The sequence below is a fragment of the Cydia pomonella genome, chromosome 6, assembly GCF_033807575.1.
Source record: "Cydia pomonella isolate Wapato2018A chromosome 6, ilCydPomo1, whole genome shotgun sequence".
Classification (NCBI taxonomy): domain Eukaryota; kingdom Metazoa; phylum Arthropoda; class Insecta; order Lepidoptera; family Tortricidae; genus Cydia; species Cydia pomonella.
In genome coordinates, this window is record NC_084708.1 from 1,541,675 (window position 1) to 1,560,985 (window position 19,311).

General features: G+C 35.0%; 1 protein-coding gene across 3 annotated transcripts in view; it reads left to right on the forward strand.

The window, feature by feature from the left end:
• The window catches only part of LOC133518614 (restin homolog), an 81,829-nt gene extending 81,021 nt beyond the window's left edge, over positions 1–808 (forward strand). For 2 of the 3 annotated variants that reach the window (XM_061852285.1, XM_061852284.1), the window contains exon 22: positions 747–808. The gene's annotated coding sequence lies outside the window, so the exon portion shown is untranslated. The remainder of the gene's footprint in view (positions 1–746) is intronic. The other variant, XM_061852286.1, reaches the window with a different exon arrangement.
• Positions 809–19,311: the final 18,503 nt, after the last annotated feature.

The window sequence follows — 19,311 nt, forward strand, 5'->3', positions numbered from 1 at the left end:
TATTTTTACACACAAAACTTCTTTTAAAACTTCTACAAATAAAACAAGCTTTACATCCAAAAAACACCTGCGCCATTCAACATAACTCATATATGCGTTTTTAACGTATAACTTCCATTGCCACTAATCTGGTCTTGTTTAGCCTTATGTTGTTATCTACGTATTTCATCCAACCCCAAACTAGTTTGACTAATCAGATGATACCCGCTCCTGTGTCTCAGCCATACATGACCCAGCCAAAGTAACTTAACAGTGTCAACTTTGTCACTTGTTACTTTTGCCGCTAGTCCTATCTAAGCTAGCCAAATTACTAAGATACCACTCAGTGAATTATCTGCTGCGTTATTATCCATCTTCTTGCCTCCACCAATGTTAGACTAGTCATTTAGTACAGTCGCCATCAGATACATCGGAGTGACTAAGCTCTCAAATATCTGAACACGCCCCTATTGTCAAAGCGTTAGAGTGTGTGTTCAGATATTTTTGAGCACGTCGACCGCTCCGATATACCTATCGGATGGCGACTGTACTAAACCTTCTCCCAGGTGAGCCAAGTTGCAGCACTGGCGCTGCTGAAACGCCTTACCCGGCTTACGAGCAATTTTCCTAAGAATAAAAATACTTACTGAATCACCTGGCATGATTTATGTACCCTTCCTTACTCACTAATTTCCAAATATGTATGTTGTGCTTGCTAAGCATTTCCCTCCTAACGGTGACAAATAACGGTGCCAAACATCACGCAGAATTCGGGGAGTGGGTGAGCCGCGTTGCGGTGCCGGCGCTGCTGCGACGCCGCAGACGGCTTAGCGAGCGGTGGGCGCGGGCGAAGACGCTGCAAGACAACATGGACGTAAGTATTCTTTGATTGGTTTTTAAAATTCTAAGCTTTTATAAATTCATTTATGATACAATCTTTTGTCCTTGACATTACTTTTCTTGCACCCAACTACTACTCATCGAGACAATTTTATTCGTAACGTCGTAAAAAACCCAAACATAAAAAGGTTGCGTTGTTGCCACTTCCAGTTTCCATAATCAGATCAGCTGTATTATCAGTATGTGAAGTTATAGCTTAGTCGAATAATGTGAAGTGATTCTAATTTAGATTGGACAGGTGAAACAAAAATTAAGCTTGTAAAATACGTCACTTCTTAGTTTTACTAAATTGTGTGGCAGTTTGTTAACGTTGGATTTGAATTTGTAGATGAGAGGAAAAACTAGAATAGCTGATCAATAAACAAAAAGGCCTCCTTTACGCTTTCGGTGCAAACATTCAGTCATATGATGCTCGCAACGACCTCTTGTGTTGACACCCTTTCCATCAAAAACGACTCGGAAAGGGATTCTCTCCTTTTTGCTTTTTAGAGGAAATTATGCGAAATATATGCTTTGACACATTTTTTCTTCTCTAGGGGTTGTTCGTCGCTCCTGATTCTGAATAGAAATAACATACCCAAATCTCAAAAAAGTGTAGAGTTCAACTTTTAAAAGGTTCATTACTTTTGATAATGATTCTTCTCGGGTTCGTTAACCTTTAACTGCGTATAAAATATTATTTGCCAACAAATATTCGCTAAACTACTGAAATTACAGTTTGGCTGTCAAAAAATATTGTATTGCGATTCAGCCTAAATACCGCGGTGTCTGCCAATTTTTCGCGTTAATTCTGCCAATAGTATTGAAAACATTGGGTAATAGTTGCAATAACTGTTTCTAATATCAACTCACAGTTAAGTTTATTTGTCACAAAATCATAATGAAAATATAAATAAATATTATTTCAAGATTTTAGTTCGTTAATGTATTTAAAACATCTTAATCTTATACATATAATGAAAGCTACTTATCATATTAGAATCTATGTTCCTTAATGCTTAAAGAATTTCGATGAAATTTGGCACACAGATATTTCATAACTTTCAACAAACTTAAGATGTAATAGGGGTTGCAATTTTGGGCGAGAGTACAGAATGTATATAGTTTAACGCTTCGGAAAAATTACATCCAATTGTACGTTGCTAACTTTTTACCAGGAGGCGTGGATGCAACATCATACTGAATGGTCATGATATTTTAGATCGGCTTGACTAGCGTTGCGTAGAGATAAAACCTCCCTCTACATTTTCTATCGCATGTATAATAGGGAGTGCTCCGAGGAATTGTTCTGGTTAATACCTATACCGCTTCTATTCGCCGCTCTAGGCGACAACATTTCCATCTTCACCATTTAGATAGTTGGCAGTCCTTAACTGTGTGTTTTTCACAAACTTCCTGTGTTGCACAGCTGAAGTGTTGAATGATATATCGCCTGCGGTATTTTCGTAAAAATAAGTCCTTTGGGTATTCCAGGTGCGTATACTGTAGACAACAATAATCAGAATAATTTTTACTGAACGGAAATGTTACGCGTTGTTAAATCAAAATGTTTGTTGCAAATTTGCTTAATGCGATTTCAGTTTGATAAGGAACCGGGGAACAATAATAAGCTTTGATTTATCGTTTCATTATTAGGTTAGCTGTAGAAAAAAAGTAATATACAGCCCGATTCAAAGAATGATTAGGACACGTTTAACATCTTGGAAAGATCTTTAAAATATCGATAACTAAACAACATGTCAAAATTGACATTTACTCGTATTTCGGTTCCGCAAATGATCCCAATAAGATCTATCTACGATATTTCTAACGTCAAAGTGACATTGGTTGCCCGAATCGAGCTGCTTCTGTCAATTATACGACATACAAACGATATCTAAATGAGAACTTATCTAAACCAGAACTTATCGTCATCGTATCTCATTCTTCGAATCGGGCCGTGTATCGTCTCTATGGAAATATTTTCAAAATACAATTTTTAATACAAATGGTAAATAAATTATGACTTATCTTTCATCTCAGGTAAGGTTTATTTATATATTAATATAAAAATAAAATATAAAAACACATACAAAATTAATTAATAAACACAAAAAAAACCCTGCCGGTGGTCAGGGCCGCATAGTCAACAATTGTCTGCCTCATAGTAGCCTTGAAAATCTCTCAAAACGAATTTTAAATGATAGTACTATTAATTCAAAGACAACACTGCTTATTCTTATGGGGAATAGGGGTAATGTGAATAAAAATAATTTAATAAAATTCTTTGAACAATTAAAGACACTTATAGTGAATGAAATTATTATTTTCACATTCCCCTATTGTGATCAAATGTCAGAGGCAGAAAATAACACTAGGTGTAAGTTAAATATATTTTTATATAATCTTTGTACATATAGTGATAAGTTTAGTATAATTGACACTAACAAATTTGTTAGCAAATACCATATGCCTATGGTTTTTTGGACTAAAGGTAAGTTATACCTTTCAAATTATTATAAAAGACAAATAGCTTTGTCGCTATCATATTTGTTTGACATTTCTGCCAAAAATTTGGCAGTTTATCCTGCTTCTATTGAGCAGACCGGTATGAACTTGGTTTTGGTTCCAGTCATAACCAATAATTTAAATTAGCTCTTAAGACAAAAGAATCTGTCTCTGGCAATTTAGCTTTTAGTAAATCTGATGAAAAATACTGCAAACATGGAATGTACATCCACCTGGTTCATCAAAACATTCAATGTATTAGAGGAAAAGATTTACAGATTGAACTTTTTTTGAATGATTATAATATTGATATTTTATGTATTACTGAACATTGGTTGAATAATAATGAATTAATGCCTCAATTTAATAATCACCAGGTGGGCAGTTCGTTCACCAGACTTAGTTCCATACATGGTGGGTCATTAATTATATTAAATAGTCAGTTAAAATTTAAGGAACGTAAGGACATTGTATCCATGTCTGTTGAGCGGACTATAGAACTAAGTGCAGTAGAATTGGAGCAATTTATTGTTGTCTGTGTTTATAGGCCGCCTTTAAGTAATTTTGAAATATTTGAAAGCATAATGGAATCCGTCCTACTTAAAATATCACCTTCTAGTAAGAAATTACTTATATGCGGCGACTATAATGTAAATATTTTGGAAAATTCAACAGTAAGTTGTAGATTGTTGAATCTTTTCAAATCATGTAATCTCAACCACATGTTTATGGAGCCTACTAGAGTGACTGCCACTAGTGCCACCTGTATAGATAATATTTTCACTGATATTTTTCCTACCGCTAAAAATGTAATCAGCAAGTTAGAATCAGACCACTTAGGCCAATTAATGGTGTTTGAGGCTGTAAGGAAAAATACCTTGCGAAAACAAATAACTTTTGTACCAGTAACCTCTGACCGCGTGGAACGAATGAAACAAAGTTTAATTCAGGCGCTACCCTTTCTGTCTTCCAACATGAGCCCTAATGATATGTATAATTCATTCTTTCACACTTTTATGGAAAATTATAATGCGATATTTACTACAAAATCGGTCATGGTTAGTGATGCATCAGTTTTTAGTGAGTGGGCTACTGCAGAGTTACATCAACGAAGACGTGCATTGTATGCCTTGTATGAGGAACGGCGGTTCAATACGAGTGATGAATTTAAGGAATATGTTAAACAATATTCGAAGAAGTTTAAAATCGATTGCCATATCGCTAAGCGTAATTATTTAAGTCAAACAATAAAAACTAGCTCTGATATAATTAAAACAACGTGGAAAGTAATTAATGTGGAGACTGGTAGATCAAAGCAAAGGATGAAAGATTTTAAACTAAAAATTGATGACAAAATCGTAGATTCCAGTTTAGATGTAGCAACAGAATTTGAAAAATTCTTCACCGAGGTACCAGCTTCCACAACTAAGAACTTAAATTCATCACCCTCGTCTGCCGTTACACTGTTAGAAGAGAATGTCCCAGAATGTACTAGAAACCTTAATTTTGAACATGTGAGTGCCTCAGATATATTAAAGGCGTTTAAATCAATTAATGTAAAAAAAACTAGTGACCTTTGGGGAGTCTCCGTTCATACTGTCAAGTCCTTAATAGAAGTTGTAGCGCCTGACCTGGTAGTTATATTTAATAACAGTGTTGACTGCGGTGAGTTTCCTGATCTAATGAAACATAGTAAAGTCACTCCTTTATTTAAATCAGGTAGCACATCCGACCCCACTAACTTTAGACCGATATCAGTGTTACCAACATTCAGCAAAATTTTTGAAAAAATAGTTTTGAGTCAGTTATTGAAACATTTTAACATTAATAATCTAATGCACAACAAACAATTTGGTTTTACACGGGGTCGCTCAACAACCGACGCTGGTGTTGAGCTAATTAAACAGATCTTCGATGCCTGGGAGGAGTCACAGGATGCTTTAGGTATCTTCTGTGACTTATCTAAGGCCTTCGATTGCGTCTGTCATGAAACATTGATCAGGAAACTGCACTATTATGGAGTAAGAGGCTCGGCACTGAATTTAATAAAGTCTTACTTACACGGTAGAATACAAAGGGTTGATGTGAGTGGACAGCGATCACCGGGGTCATTGGTCTCTATGGGTGTACCGCAGGGATCAATATTGGGGCCGTTCCTGTTCCTTATCTACATTAATGACCTGCCTTACCTTGTAAAGACCCACCATGACATAGTATTGTTTGCAGACGATACCTCACTTATTTTCAAAGTCAAACGACAGCAACAAGCTTGCAGTGATGTAAACAATGCTATTTCTAAAGTAGTAAATTGGTTTAATGTTAATAATTTATTGTTAAATGAGAAAAAGACTAAGTGCATTAAGTTTGTTACAAGTCACATAAGGAATGAGCAAACAGGTGTCATTGTCAAGGATGAGGAATTGGAACTAGTAGATAGCACAGTTTTTCTTGGTATAACTTTAGATTCTAAACTACAATGGGGTCCCCATATTGCTAATCTCTCGAATAGACTGAGTTCTGCAGCTTTTGCAGTGAGCAAGATCCGTCAGTTAACAGACGTGAAAACAGCTCGATTAGTTTACTTTAGTTACTTTCATAGCATTATGTCATATGGTATTTTACTATGGGGTAGTGCTTCAGAGATAAATACCATTTTTGTTCTGCAGAAGAGGGCTATTCGTGCAATATATAAAATGTACCATAGAGACACACTTAGAGATAAGTTTAAGGACATTAACATAATGACAGTGCACTGTCAATATATTTATGAGAATATTCTGTATGTACATAAAAACATTGCCAGTTTTAAGAAAAACTGTGAAATACATAATATTAATACTAGAAATAAGCATAAGCTCGCAGTGCCCTTCACTAGGCTCCATAAAATTAAGAAATCATTCATGGGTAATTGTGTAAGATTTTACAATAAACTTCCTAATATTATAACTGAATTGTCTGTTAGTAAATTTAAAAATTATGTAAAACGTAAGCTTATCTCTAAAGCCTATTATAGCACACAAGACTACATGAATGATGAAACACCGTGGGATTAAGTGTGATTGTAAAGAATGAATTATTTATTGTTATGTTATTAATGATGAAATTGATAATTCAATGTATATATATATATACCGTATTTTTTGACATTTAGATTTTATTCTAGAAAGGTTCTAGACTAGTATTTTTATACAATTTTGATGTTTGACGATCTTTTTGTAAAATTCTTATTATTAAGTTTACCATATCTATAATAGTTCAATGTTTTTTTTAGAACAATAATAACTGCATCAATAAATTGCTCTGATATTTAGATTAAGATGATATTTGTAAAATTTGACGATTTAAAAGTGCTTGTTGCTAGGCCTATTTGAATAAAGAATATTTTGACTTTGACTTTGACTTTGACTTAGTGAGGAACGAACGTATTATACGCGCCGTGTCCAAGATTACCGCCTTGTGTATCTTATTATTATTCTAATTGTAACAAGGTGTGGAGTGAAACAGCAATTAAATTCCTTTACTATATTTAAAAGTTACATGTTAACTGATGACCAATTTCTGCAGCTGCTTAAAATTGGTATTAGCAAATTTGTTTTAGTACCTAAATTAAAAATATATATCATTATTTTTTTCAAAGGACATATACCTACATAATCAATTTTAAAGTTACTCGCCATGTGCTTATGCGGTTTGTTGGCGAGACAGCGCTCATTTTTTAAATTTTTATGCATCAAAAAAGGTACCGTACTTAACCCCTTACCGCATATGCAACCTATATATATGGCTGATATAATCATCTACTCTATTGACAGTTATTCAAGTTCAAATATAATAAAGTGATAAGTGTTCTAAGTAAAGGCCTGCAACATACTTACGCTGGTGTTGCGGGTGGCGGGAGTCCATGGGTGACGGTAATCGCTTACCATCAGGCGATTCGTTTGCTCGTTTCAGTAAAGTAGCTAAGCGGGCAAGTTGCGGAACATAATTTTGTTTCTAAGAGAATAAAAGAGTATGCAGAAAAAAAAAGAAAAAGAAAAGATGGAAAAGGTGGATGGATTGTGTGAGAGATGACATGAAACAAACGCGAGTGAATGATGAGATGACGGGGACAGAAAGATATGGAAGAAAAAGACATGCTGCGCCGACCCCAAATGAATGGGATAAGGGCAAGCGAATGATGAAAAGAGTATGCAGAATTATTATTATTCTTAATTAAGTAGAAATACCAGTTGAACCCCTTCGCAGATTTGAGAATTTTAGGTAAATATTTCCGACGCGTTGACAATTAGTGCGATAAGAACAACTGCATAACTGCAGCTTAGGCGAAAAATCGTGCATAAAAATCTCAGAAATCGAGGTTACATTCTTGACATTTTCCTCCTCCAAAACTTAAACAATCGTAACGAAATTTTGGAACAGAATAATGAGTTATCTATGTCTGGCCGTTTTGATTTTTGCATTTATTGTTGCCGATTTTATATATCTGTTTACGGCGCATTTATTTGGCCGTTTTTAGCGCCTTTTAAAGTCACCTGGTTCCGTTTTTTGCCATTTGGCTACGGAACCCTAAAAAAGAAGAACGTACCGAGCCCTTCACTACATTTTTTTGCTCATACAACTATTGAATCACAATGTTACTACAGAAAATTTATTGCTAGCCACTCGTCTCCGCCGCTACATTGATTGCCAAACAAAATTACATTAGTATTATTCATAGTTGATCGTATTTAAAATAGACCTGCTGAGAGTTTTTAAATTAACGCCATCTAGTGGCAATATTCCGAACTTTTTTGTTAGTTAGCTGAGAAAACGCGCATCGCAGATATTCAGATTTAAATGGAGTTTCGATAGAAGTACGGGATATTCTCGATAGATGGCGCTAATGTTTCGTTTCAGCTGTGAAAAATTTAAGACGGTGATTTGATTCATCCACTGCGTAAGACTTTGGGCAATTTTTACTCCTTTAAATTTGGAACTTTCTTTTTTGTGTAGTTCAAAACTCAAATTTAATTTGTAATTGCACTAGTACCTAGGCACAGGAGGCCTTGGCTACTTTTTCTTTCACATTTATAGCATGAGTTTCGGTTTATAATGTATTACCTTTTTGGGACATATGGGAAACTAGTCAAATCTGCCAAGTAACATTTAACGTAACAAATATTGGAACTTAATTGGAGAGGCAACTGTAGAGACATTTCCTAATTTGTATGCCGGGAAGTAGTTTTTGATTATTTTTGCGAAAATTACTAATATTTGGGGATAACCTTACACACAGACTATCTTAGCCCTAAACAAATAACAACTACACCTTCTTACTGTATATTGTTCCGAAATAATGGTCAATAAGAAAGTCAGTGAGACCCTACTCATAGTGTTGTGTTCCTGTTGGTGAGTAAGGTTGCCAGAGCTCAACGAGGGTTGGGAGGGGGTTAGGGTCGGCAACGCGCATGTAACTCCTCTGGAGTTGCAGGCGTACATAGGCTACGGATACTGCTTACCATCAGGCGAGCCGTATGCTTGTTTGCCACCGACGTAGTATAAAAAAAAATATGAAAAAATACTTTATTTCTCTTATCAAAAAAATTCCCAGTAGTTAGCACCAAACCAGTGGGAAAAAATTCCCAGTAGTAAGGTACCACTGGTAACAACTTGGTGGTAACTAGTGGGAATAACCCGAATGTAACTGTGATGGGACGGGATGGTAGGATTCATGTGGCTCATATTATGAATTTAAATGAAATACTTATTTGTAAATATAGGTGTATGTAAATTTATTCTGTAGACAGTATCTCCAATTTCCGCCTGTTACAGACATACAATAGTACATTGTGCATTTGTTCAACGAGGGGGGTAAGCGACATTTTGCAAACGTGGTCTTTAGGAGCATGACAGTTGCAGGTTTGCAATATTCTTACCCCTGAGTTACACACAATGTTTTTCGTCACACTTGCAAAAAACTAAATTTTAAGCGAAATAATTCTTAAATACGGTGACATTTTAAACATTCGTCTGCCATATTGTCATTATTTGACAGGTTAGACCAGGGATCGGAAACCGGTATTTTTTGTATGGGAACGAAAACGGTATTTTTTCGTTCTTTGTTAATTACTTCATTTCTAATTAGGCAATCTAATAATACGAAGTCGTTATCTGAAAACACAACTGAGTCCTACATTTAGAGTATAAAATAAACCGAAATATATGGTTATTTCGATGTTTTTGCAAAAAACCGGTTCCGATCCCTATCCTGCATTCAGCCATGGTTCAAAATTCTGTAATAGTACATTACGATACAAGTGCGAAAAATAGGAAATTCGAAACGAGTGGCGATAAATTAAAACACGACCGAAGGGAGTGTTTTAAATCGACACGAGTTGCGAATTACCTATTCGCACATGTATCGTACAACGTTTTACAGTACATATGGCCCTTTAAATGTTCGACACAGTAACGTAATATGCTACTTCTCGCACTAGTGCTATAAAGTAGCCCCATATGTACTGTAAAAATATTTTAAACCGTCTATTAAATTAATCAAATTAAATATTTTTAACATACACAATAAAAATTTGTTATAAATGTCAGTATTTTATAAGTAAAACTCATTTATACCTACTTAGTTCGTATGAATTAATGACACAATTTAGTTTTTGCCCTCCTTACCTGCATGAAATAAGATCTTTTTCAAACAAGTGTGATGAAAATAATAATAATAATAATATATCAATGGGCAAAGCATTTCACATTCTTACAGACTGGAAAGTGAAGGATTTGATGTAGAACTTACTAGATGACCGAGGGGAAGCAAAAAGAAGATTTTGAGAACATCTAACAGACGAAAAAAAACTAAACCGCTTTTTAAGGTAACCAGGAGTATTAGGAATAAATAAGGTACTGTAGAGAAGAGAAAGGATATGCGTATTACGTCGAAAACGTATCGGTAACCACTTGAGAAACGAATGCACACATTTTGAAGACATTCAAGCTTGTTTAATTGCTCTTCTGTAAGATCGAAGATAAAATCAAATATCCTTACAACTATATTTACAGAAATTATATCTATATTTATACTATTGCTTTATTACTAATAGGCCAAGTGCTCCGAGTTGTCTTAATACATGCAATGGAAACTTTGCAAATTCTAGTAAATTTGTCACTACGTTTGCGATAATCTGAAAATTGGAGCGGACGTAACTCCCCGGTTTTCCGTTGCTAATGCAGACTTATGTTTCCTGTTCTGAGCTTATTTACTGCCATACTGCCTGTAAATAAAACGGATTTATAGTGAAACTAGTTTTGCGGACTTATGAGGACAAGTAAATAAATTGGCGCCTTGGATTTTGGGTCATTTTACCACAAATTATCTCTATCTTTTTTTTTCAATTTGTTTAATAAAAAGGTTGAAAATCTCATTAGGATTATATGAGACTTGATCGAAATTGTTAATAGTGTATTAACAGAAAGCCACAATAAAAGTTTGGAACTTTTACACAACCCGAACCATCGCTGCTATGGCATAAATAAAGTAATTTGCCTTGTCTGGTATATGAATAGATTCCCAGAGGGGTAACCAGAGGGGTGCTACGACATAAGGATTGCGCCAAGCGAGACATGCACGCCTTTAACATCCCGGTTCACAAATGGGAAGAGCTTGCCGAGGACAGAGTCAAGTGGCGCAAACTGATATTCGACGGACGTAAAATTCACGACGACGCTTGGTTTAAGACACTCGCAAGTAAGCGGGCCAAGCGTCATCAGCCTGACACCTGTTCGGCAGGGGCCAACTACACCTGCCAGGGTTGTGGGCGTGTTTGCCGCTCCCGTATTGGCTTACACAGCCATGAAAAACGTTGTCGCCCTGCCTGACACTGCTTGTATAGTCTGTAATAGACTCGAAGGCCAATGATGATGATGATGATGATGAAGCAGAGGGTCTACCTCGAACCACGTTCGACATGTTGCCTCCCTGTTACACTTACGTGCGAATTCACAAGTGCGACAGAGAGGCATCACGTCGAACGTGGTTCGCGGTAGGCCCTCAGAGCCCACGGATTTCCACTTGCTACGATCCTGACATACGTCTTTCACTTTCATAACATTTCTCACACACATACGTTTCGGGTGCCCCTAGCTGCCATTCTTAAAGGATTTCCCCGATGAAATATGGCATATTTGAAAGTCAAAAAGCATTCTTGGACGTTGAGTGTCACAAAGTGCAAGAATAAGTAAAAATTACATAAATATTGATATTTTGAGAGCCTATTTCCTGCTCAAGAGTTTATTATGCATATTCATATTTATTTCGTAAATGCATTTTCAATCATTATTAATAAAATAAATCATTAAAAATACATATTTTAACAAGAATAATAATATTAGATATAAAAATTAAAGCAAAATAAAATTCAATTAAATGTCACAGAATTCTCGGATGCCATAAAATGCATTATTAATGAAATGAAATGAAATGAAAGCATTTATTTCGGACAAAAACATCCATATTATGTTAGTAATGACTTACGGCTAAGTGTGTTAGTAGAAAGTATAAATACAATTTGGAATGGCATGCAGAGACATCCAGTGAATAAGGATAGGGCTGTCCATCCTCCTTGATAAGCCATTTCTTTAATTAAAATCATGTTTTACATTTCGTTGAAACATGGTGATGCCCGTGTCTCAAATGATAGCTGGAAGCTGGAATGTATCCATTTTATGGATAAATTCTTTGTAAGTACATATTCTATAACTTTTATTCTTGTTTTATATTTTTGTGTAGGTAAACTTGTTCAATGATAATTATTTTGTCACCACACCACCTGGTAAAGTAAAATTTTGATTGATAAATATCGACATTTTCAATTGTTTATTTTTGATATTTTGAAGTTAAGTAGTCAATCAATTACGTATTAATAAGCACGAGCGGTTAAACAAAAAAAAATCCCCCTTGTAAAACAAATAACTATTACAATCCGATTTCCTTCTGCCAGTTAAGAGGCTGTCAACACCCAATGTCCTTGAAATTGATGTTACTTAAACAGTTTTTTAAGAAAGACTATTTGTTTTAGTAAAGTAAGAAAAATATATGTTCATATTAATTATATTTCAAAGACCGTGGTTGTATGTACTCGATACACGATTGAACGAAATCTGCTCGATAGAAAAGAATTGCAAAGATTGGTCTTAAAATCACAATTAAACGGTTCTATGTCTTTATTGTTTTGACTTATGGGTCTGCAATTAAAATCACAATTTCAAAACATTTATATCTAAACCGCTAATGAGTAAAATATTACACTAATAATCCACTTATTTTTATTTAAATAGTTTTCTTATTATTCCCTTGCCCAGGCCCTGTAACATGCGACAGTGCTTTCTTATTTACTCCGATACAAATAGACAGTGTGCGCGCTTTAGGTATTGACAGCCTCTTAAGTGTATTGCTGTTAGTACAGAGCAGACTCCTCGGCGTGCTATAACTGTTCGCCCCGTGGGTTCGGTTATTTCCGCTGCACTTATAACGGCTGACTGGTAGGTACGCTGCTTTTGCGCCATGCGTGTGGTGGCTATTTCAGATTTGAACCAGCTTCAGGAATAGATGTAACATTAGTTTAAACTTTACTCCAGGTACTTTTCGTTTATTTAGTGATTGAAACGAGTCTACAGCATATAATTTCATTCAATTTCAGTATTTCTACCTCGAATATTTTCGGGTGGTTTAGTGTTGTTAACCCTTATCTCTTTGGCGACCGGTCTCGCCTGGATGATAGTGACCCTGCCTATGGGGCCGATGGTCCCGGGTTCAAATCCTGGAAAGGGCATTTATTCGTGTGATGAGCATGGATATTTGTTCCTGAGTCATGGCTGTTTTCTATGTATTTAAGTATTTATAAATATTTATATATTATATATAATAATAATATATAGTTGTCTAAGTACCCTCAACACAAGCCTTATTGAGCTTACTGTGGGACTTAAGTACTCAATTTGTGTAATAAAATATCCTATTATATTTATTTATTTATTTATCTCCGTTGACATTCTGATGCGACGTCTGTCATCCTTGACCACAGCTAGAGCTGGTGCTGGTGCAACCTACAGTTTAATAATGTGTGTGCAACTCAGCGGAAACTTTGGATAACATAAAAATAATGAAATGGGCCTGATGATAGTAATTAAAAATCACTAAAATATGGTATTTTCTTAGTGAAATTTTAATCATAGAATTCGAAAAATGCTTAATTTTTTTTTATTAAGTAAGAGATTATTATTTATTTTGATAACTGAAAAATACGGACGCCCGCCATGACATGTTAAACATCAATCAGAGCGCATGACGTCACACTTGTGTAAACAAACACCCATAACGGCCATTACCCAAATAAAGTGATTCTTTGCGCTTTTATTTTACGTGGTTCGATTTATCGATTACGATACAAGTTGGTTTATACCAAATAAATATTAATCATAAGTCATGGAACTAGTGAAATAAATACTCACGTCGAAATAATCTTCACAAAAATAAAGATTAGTACTGGGTGATATTGATGAAGGCTTAAGTTTTCGCCTAGCAAATTTAAGCCACTTGTCATGAATTGTTTTCTGTTGTGGGACGAACACAAACAACTTATCAGGTGCTTTCATTGATGTGTTACCATACTGAGGGACCGAGCAAGACTTGTAAACTTTTGAATTCATGTTTATTTATTTATTTATTTATTTTTATTATTTTGGATTACCAACAGATCTTACATGCTCTTAAATCTATATGATAATCAGGACTGATGCTTATCTAATTATAGGTAACCACATCTTATATAAGTGTCTTCTACTTATTCAATGAGCAATCGAGCATCTAGGTAGCAAATGTCAAAGAGGTCTGCGTTGTTTTTACAAACGTGACGTCACTCGGGACGCCATGACACTGAAAAGCGTTTTAGCGCCAAATTTAAATTTAAAAACTAAAATGCATTTTTTCCTACTTAACTGTTGTTTTCTCTAGAAAAATCTTATTCGTTGGACATAATAAATGTTTCTAAATATTATAGAACAGTTTTTCAGAATGTGTCATCATGCCTATTATACAGGGTGAAATTTTAAGGACCAGCCAAACTTTGCGCAGTGACTTTATAGGCCATACTGAACAAGTTTTATTGTGAAAACAATAACGAAATCGCGAAAAAAGGCTGGCCATACAAATCTATGGCATCACATAAGCCGGACAACGTATTAAACAGACACTTTTTGATATTTAACAAATTGAACACTTATCAGTGAAATAATAAGGATCAAAGTCAAATGGCGGTCTAAAAGTTTTAATTATGTGTCGAAACATGGCACTAAATTTACGTCGCTACAAAGCTTTCTTTGACAATACACCTCTATAGGGAGCGTGCATGAACTGTAGGAGGCAGCACTGGAGCCGTCAGATTTTTGGCGCGAGGCGTAAATGTGATGTTTATTGTTCCGATGTAGCCTACAAGATGGCAGAACCTACTATGCACAAGAAAACACGTGACGTGTAAATGTACACGTTTATGGTTCCGATTCAGGCCACAAGATGGCAGACCCTCCAACGCGCACGGTCCCTATTTCAACTTCTCTTTGATAACAATAAAATAGTAATATGTAGTTTATTTTTGTGTTGTGTTCAAAACAAGCTTTGTTAGTATCTGCATAAATTTATCATCGACACATTTAACCATTTATAATCCTTATTGCAACGAGATAAGAACTACCAATGTTCAGTAAAAAATGTTTACTATTATTATAGTTTTACTATTCTACTATTATAGTTCGTGTCATCCACGATGACGCGCAGATTTATCAAATCTAACCTTTAATGTCATAAAAATACGAGTCAAGACACGCGTCTTCGTGAATGACACGATCTATAGCCAAAGGTACAAAAAGGAATGCCACCAGACGTAGGCGGAATTAAATAATGTGTCGTATCTATTTGGGGACACATTCCTTTGGCTTTAGTATTTCGGTGTAATGGTTATCAAATAGTTTTACTAGAAAACGTTAGAGCGATGAACAGCTTTATGGGTGAACTAGTTGCTGTCCGCGACTTTATCGGCGTAGAATAAATAAATCTTTATTTTTTTTCTTTTATAGGACATTATTACACAAATTGACTAACTCCCACGGTAAGCTCAATAAGGCTTGTGTTGCGGGTACTTAGACAACGATATATATAATATATAAATATTTATAAAAACTTAAATATACAGGGTGACCTTAGCCATTGGTCACACCCTGAAATCCCACGTAGGGTTACTTCTCAGGAATGCTCTGACGTTAATATTTTTTTAATTAGAACAAAAGATAAAAAAAATAAAAAAATCGAACAAAAGTTATTTGCAATATTCGACAACAAAAAGAAACATACTGTGTTAATCTTTGGCAGTGTTTTTGACAATTTGTTCGAAATATTTGATAATGATGACATTTTTCAAAAGTCAGAAGCTTATTAGTGTCATAAATAAAAAAGATAATCAAAAAGGTCGAAGAAGGTTCCATACTATTCTTTGAGGATATTACCTTAGGAGCTACTAACACATACAGGCTGCTCCAAAAAAAAAAATTGTAATTTGTTAATTTCTTCGAAACCGCTACACCGGTTGTTATGATACTTTGTACGCTGGTTCTAAATACCCTAATGCATATGTACATTTCGGCTTTGTCCAATGGCTAGGGACACACTGTATAGAAAACATCCATGACTCTGGAAAAAATATCCATTTTCATCACACGAATAAAATGCCCTTACCAGGATTTGAACCCGGGACCATCGGCTTCATAGGCAGGGTCACTACCCAGGCCAGACAGGTCGTCAAAAATGAAAAAATCTTTATTGCCACACTTTAACAAACAATATAAACAATATTTATTAAAAAGTACCTAAAAAATACAAAATAAACTTAAACTTATCAACTTAACAATATAACTATAACTTAGAATGTTAACTGATAAATAAAATAAATAAATATGATAGGACATTATTACACAAATTGGCCAAGTCCCACAGAAAGCTCAATAAGGCTTGTGTTGTAGGTACCTAGACAATGATATATATAATATATAATAAACACGCGGAGTGTTAGGGGCGGCAACGCGCATGTGGCTCCTCCGGAGTTGCAGGCGTACATAGGCTACGGAGACTGCTTACCATCAGACGGGCCGCATGCTTGTTGCCTCCGACGTAGTAAAAAAAAAGTGACTCTGGAACAAATATCCATGTTCATCACACAAATAAATGCCCTTACAAACCAGGATTTGAACTTAGTAATAATTGATAGAAACTTTCGTATTTCCTTCCCCGGACCTCAAACTATTTTCTTATCAAATTTCATCTAATTCGGTTCAGCATTCTACGCGTAAAGAGTTGTACGGTGACAGACAGACATAACAGCTACTTTTGAATTTGTAATATTAAGGAGCGATCAGAGAGTATTTGAACCAGTCAATTTGCTCTATTGAGAAGAATATCAAAACGATATTGAGTATTTAGAATACTATTATAACTTTGGGAATAAATCAAATTATTTAATATATTATATTTTAATTATTTTTCATCACACTTGCTCGAAAAAGATCTTATTTCATGCGGGTTTACTGAAGGAAGGCCTATGTTGTCCCCTCGGGAGTTCTGGATTGTAAAAAAAAGCTATAATTCCCTAGGGAGTAATAGCGTTTACTTAAATTATGTCACTATATCTGGAAAATTTTAGGAGTTAGATAGTTTTAGAACTTCGTCACTCTCAAATGACCGTTGGTATACTTATATCTTTGCAATAAAGTTCAAATCATAAAAATCGTGAATATGTCACTCTCTTTCACTTACTCTTTACACTTTAGAAGAGTTTCTGAATTATTTTAGTAAATTTGTGTTATTCGGCCATATCGTAAACACGTTTGAATCACGAAAACAAACACCTAATTATAAATCACCTGGAAAATTTTAAGAGTTAGTTTTAGAACTGCAACACTCCTAACTCGCCATTTGTATACCTTATGTCTTCACAATAAGGATTACGATTCTCCAGAGGGCCTACCGCGAACCACGTTCGACGTGTTGCCTCATCCCTGTCACACTCTCTTACAAATTTACAAGTGCGACAGAGAGGCAACACGTCGAACGTGTTTCGCGGTAGGCCCTCAGTTTACACTTTACAGTGTGGACGATTAGTGTTGGGAGAAACTCGAGTCTTTTGTGTTTAAATTGGAAGAATTCGACTCGTTTTTACGAGACTGCGTAAAAAAACTTTCCCGCATTTCAAGCCCAGAGTCGAGTCCTTTATTGAGTAGTTGTTTTTTTATATATTAAAAACTGATCGGCGATTGGCTCTAGTCACACCTGATGGAAAGTGAAGACAGGGCCTAAAATGGAGCTCACCGATTTAGTAAGTTAAGCGCAATTCAAAAGTACTTGAGAAGAGAGAAACTCGGTCATTAGCTTTGTAGGTTTTATCAAAATATTATCTAGTTGCAGTAAAGGAAATAAGCGTTATTGTATGTCATGGTTAAAAAATTGTACAAAAATAAGCATTATATCAAGTACGGTTTAGATTAAATCATAATATAACAATGTCAACGTATAATAATAGTTACATTATAACAAGTAATAATATATGAAATGGCATTATGGCATGTGTCTGATAGTTTTTTGTAATTATATTAAACATTATACACCCCTCAAGTCTCTACAAAAACTCGAGCCTCTAACAAGTTGAAAAGAATTCGAGTTTCGACTTAATTATATGAGTCTGAAAAACACAATCGAGTCTTAAACTAGAAGACTCAAAAGACTCAAGTCTAAACCAACACCAGTGGACGATACGTCACGTTACCTCTTTCACCAGATGGATATCATTCACCCGTTACACCGAGATTTAGACGTTTTTCTGAGAAGCTTATAATTATCGGTGTTGAACCGACCCTGAACCAGTTACAGAACGCCTAAGCTCTCGTTGGCTCTAGTTACGTCACTGGGGGCTTGTTAAAATACTCGTGTATTCAGTTCAAGATGAATGCATTGAGTGAGAAATCCGTAGATTTATATTATTTTTAATTTAAGCTTTTAATGTTAATCGCCAGAATACAGGCCAAATCCGATTAAATAGCTTGTTCGAAAAATAATGGATTAGTACATTGTACTACAAGGGGGGTAAGTAAAATTTGAGAGTGGTAGTGGAATTAAAGACCAGAGTTAGCATTATTCCTCGGAGATGCAATGTTTTTCATCACACTGGCGAAGAAAAAACTAAAGGCCATAGTCGGGTTCCCATAGTAAGTCGGCCCTTAAATAAATTTGACTCAGGGATTTTTCTGTGAGTACAGTCAGCATCAAAAGTAGCGGATCAAACAAGGTTTCAAAAGTATCTACCATTCTGTAACAGCTTAACAAAAAGTGATAGTTCTATATGTAGAACAATTAAGACTATAAATGATATACTTTTGAACGTAAATTTGAGAGATTTATCTATATTTGGAAAAGTTATCCGGAATATCAGATACTTTTGGCGCGTTGTTTCATCCGCTACTATTGATGCTGACTGTACCTCTTACAACATCTTAATAATGACAGTTTTTGACTAATTATTTTTTGAAGTTTTTTTCTTTAATGTATTATATTTCGAGATGTATTCAAGCGATTTTCTTAAAATTTTAAAATGATGTTTTTTAGTTAGATATTCATCGATACTCAAAAAACGAATAGCAGTTGTCATATAAAAACAACCGCCATATTGTCATTTCTTGACAGGCAATGACATCGAACGCACAGACCTATTCGGCATTCAGCCACTGAAAATTATGTAAAAATATTTTAAACCACTATTAAATTAACCAAATTACATATTTTTAATCATAAACAAAAATCTTAAATTATAAACGTCAGTATTTTTAAAGTGGAACTCATTTACGATATTTATGTGGTTTGTG